This window comes from Callorhinus ursinus, unplaced genomic scaffold (assembly GCF_003265705.2).
Source record: "Callorhinus ursinus isolate GAN/ISIS: 27379988/994484 unplaced genomic scaffold, GSC_fseal_2.0 scaffold6, whole genome shotgun sequence".
Taxonomy (NCBI): Eukaryota; Metazoa; Chordata; class Mammalia; order Carnivora; family Otariidae; genus Callorhinus; species Callorhinus ursinus.
Genome location: NW_027397068.1, coordinates 14,376,461 through 14,380,194, shown reverse-complemented (window position 1 = coordinate 14,380,194; position 3,734 = coordinate 14,376,461). Strand labels below are relative to the sequence as shown.

General features: G+C 38.3%; 1 pseudogene; it reads left to right on the top strand.

Annotated features, from left to right (window-relative positions):
- Positions 1 to 236: 236 nt before the first annotated feature.
- Positions 237 to 558, top strand: LOC112814581 (large ribosomal subunit protein uL29-like; annotated as a pseudogene).
- The last annotated feature ends 3,176 nt before the right edge of the window (positions 559 to 3,734 follow it).

Sequence of the window (3,734 nt, the reverse complement as noted above, 5' to 3'; positions counted from 1 at the left end):
CAGGATCTTGCTGACACGAAAAGAGAATGGCCTCTTTCATGATCAGTTGAGGTGGTCAGGGAGCCTAGTCAGAGTCAAAGCACAGGACAAATCTCTCAGGGAAGCTTTGAAGATCAAATTAATTTAGCAAGGAAGAGCCAAAACCGCTCAGCAAAGTTACAAAAATAAGGCCCTAGATGAATAAAGTTAAAAATTATAGGGCGGCAGCAGTGGATTGCGCAGAGGGGGGGGTCAAGATGAAGGCTCGAGACCTTCGTGTAAGAAGGAGGAGCTGCTTCACCAGCTGAAAAATCTGAAGGTGGAGCTGTCCCCACTGCGTGTCCCCAAAGCTCTCCAAGATCCCAGATGTTGGCAAATCCGTCACCCGTGTTGCCCCCGTCATCAGCCAGACGCAGAAAGAGAAACGCAGGAAATTCTACCAGGATAAGAAGTACAAGCCCCTGAAAGACACGTGCCATGCACCATGGGCAGAACAAGCATGAGGAAGAGCTAAAGACCAAGAAGCAGCAGCAGAACGAGAGGCTGTGCCGGCCCTGGAAGTACCCGGTCAAAGCCTGAGCACAAACAAACTGGGGGGAAAAGAATTATAGAGAAGCTACATATATATGTTGACATGCATGTGTATATACAGATTACATAATCTAAGTAGGCTCTTCAGACTTGTTTTGGTGTTTTCCTCCTAAGGAACAAATTTTTAGACACTGGTAAATATTACAACTACGAGGTTCTGCATAATAGGAGTTGGTACCTAGCTAAAGTATCTAAAATACTTCCCACTGATTAGTTTACACAGCTAAGTAAATGGATCCTCAAGGTTATAAATGAATATATTGTAAATGGCGAAACATGTCATACATATCCACTAACCAATATAAATTGTGAACTCTTGTTTCTGCCCTGTTTACATTTGCCTTTTCGAAAAAGAATTGGGATGGTTTACACAGGCCTGTGGCAGATTAACTATGACCTTGCACTGAAGTGTGGGAAAGGAATAAACCCAGTAACTATGTTCTTTTCTTTTAGTTGAAAGATAGTTGTCTGCTTTCTCTTGTTTCTACTCATAGAAAAGTTCTTAGGAAGAAAACTCACAGATACCTTGTAGTCCAAGATAGCATGACTTCAAAATTATTTCTCATATTATTAAATACCTTAAGTTCCTAATTGCTGAAATACACCCACACACTGGATGCTATGCTGCTGTGAAATGTTCAATAGAGAAAAATCCTACCGAGATAAGTTCAGCAGAGAATTTACTAGTTCAGTTCCTGGTAGGCACCCAGTTGATAGAGTTCAAAGGAGCCACAGAACACAGATCAGGACTCAACTTGGATGCATACTGAAAATTTAGCCATCAGATGAAATCGAGCCGGAACACACACCAATCTTCTTAACCTATGGGTGGCATTTTGAGATTGAAAATGACATGTAAAATTAACCGTTCAGGAAGTATCTTTTAAATATCATAGTTGATTACAAGCATAAGGCTTAGGAAAAACTGTCAACTGAAATCTAACCTGATTATTCTTTTGAAGTTTTTTGGTACATTAATTAACTAATCATCAGGAAATGAAATTTAACAAAGTTTTCTCAGGCATAGAATGTGTTGGATGGAAGTTCTAGGATATTCACTACTATATTCATTCTGATAGTGACCAAGGACAAGAAGGGAAGCGAATTCAGGAGCAAAGCTCCCAGTGATAGATTTGTAAGCTTAGGGAGGATCTCGTTCCAGGGATTCCACACCAAGTTGCCTAGGACTGGAATGCTCATAACACAGATATGGCTTTTGTGCCTATGTGTAGGAGGCATGAAATTATTGAGAAAGCAGTATCTTGTCTAGGCCCAGTTTCTCACTGGGCTTAGTAGGAACATGGGACACAGGATTTCACTACAGAATTTATTTCAGTACAACAAGTATGTTTTATCACTTACTATGTACAAGGCAAGTGATGTAATAACAACCTGATTTCAGCCATTAAGGCTTTTGACTCTTATATCATTACTGTTCATACCAAAGAAATATACCATACATACCATATTTGGGGAATGCATCCTCCATATTAAAAGACATTTTGCAGAAGAAAACAAAACAAAACAAACAAAAAAACAAAAACCTTGCCTAGTAAATATTCATGGCTTGGCGGTTAGTCCTGGCAATCTAAACAATTATAAACTAGAAAAGTAAGAAGTCAAAGAGTAGAAGCACATAACAACCCAGAACACATGTAAAGAAGTGGGACATCATTTGAAGATTGGTTTGTTTTGTGAAAAGAGCAGAACTGAAAAGAAATCATTTGCTCCTGGTTCAGTACTTCTGAGTACAGCAATACTTCTTGAGCACAGCAAAGACAGACCACAATAAACCATACCTCCTGGTATTTATGCCCTTTTATTGTCTCTACCCTTGAACCTCTGGTGGGCCTGTGGCTTGCTTTAACTAGTAGAATAAGGAGAAAGTAACACCATCTCAGTTCTGGGCCATGCCCTAATAAAGCCTGACAGCTTTTACTTTTACGCTTTTGGGAGTCCTAAGCCACTATGTAAGGAGTCTGGCTATTTTGATTAAGAGACTGTGAAAAGACCACATGGTGAGAGTCCTTGAGACTATGTTGAGATGGAGAGAGGCCCAGCCATTTAGCATCCCAGGCAAATGTCCAGATGACTTCATCCTCAGCTGACATCTGAATGCCACACCATTATTCCAAGTAGAACAGCAGAAAACTGCCAAGGTGAACCCAGTCAACTCACAGAATTGTAGGAGTTAACAACGTTGCTATTTTAAAATACTAAGTTTTAGAGTTGTATCTTTTTCAGCAATCTATAACTAAAACAATAGCATTCAGTTATAAGGAATAGTCAGAACAGTGACATGCTAATTAAACATAACTTTTATCCATATATCCTATTTCTACTGAGCCACTTTCAAGTGGGATTAGAGTGGGTTTACTAAGAAAATATATATAAACATAAAGCAATACATCTTTAGAAGGGAAAAAAAAAAGACAAATTCCTTTAGAGGTATGCATTTTTTCTTTTTCTCTTTTTATTTGTACTTTTTAAGCTTTGAACCATATTCTCTTATGATCATTTATACCAAGGCCAAAAGAAAGACATGAAAAGTTGACCTGCTTTGATGAAATGATAGTGTAGCCTGCTCACATGTCCACTCTTCCCTCTTCACAGAACCACTAAGACTCTATAGAACACAAATTAAAACCACAGATTTGGAGGGTAGAAATAAATATTTACACTGGGAACTTGGGGTTAACTCATCTAGACCTAAATTAGACAACAAATATTCGTTACCAGAATCTCCCTCTCCACTGAAAGAGAGAAAGCACAATATGTTACAAATCATTGACTGATGAAAAGAAGATTCTAAATTTGTCTGGAAGAACAAGGTTGAGCTGGATCGAATTATTTAATTATGGGAGGATTTTGTAACAAACATCCTTTTGCAAGGACTGTATGTTAGTCGTGTCTAACTTGACAATGAAAAGTGATTTTTTGTTGCAAGTAGATAAGTTATATCATTAGTCAAAACCCAAATCTTTTACAAATAAACTACAAAGAAGAACAAAGAAAATGACAGAAATGCCTTCAGCATCATCAAAAGGCACAAAAACAAAAGACTTCAAATTATTTAGGTAAAAAAAAAAAAGTGATTTCCAGCAAAGCTAGCTCTTGAGCTCCTGTTGCTAACCTTTCTGGATCACTAAGGTGGTGTGGGAAAG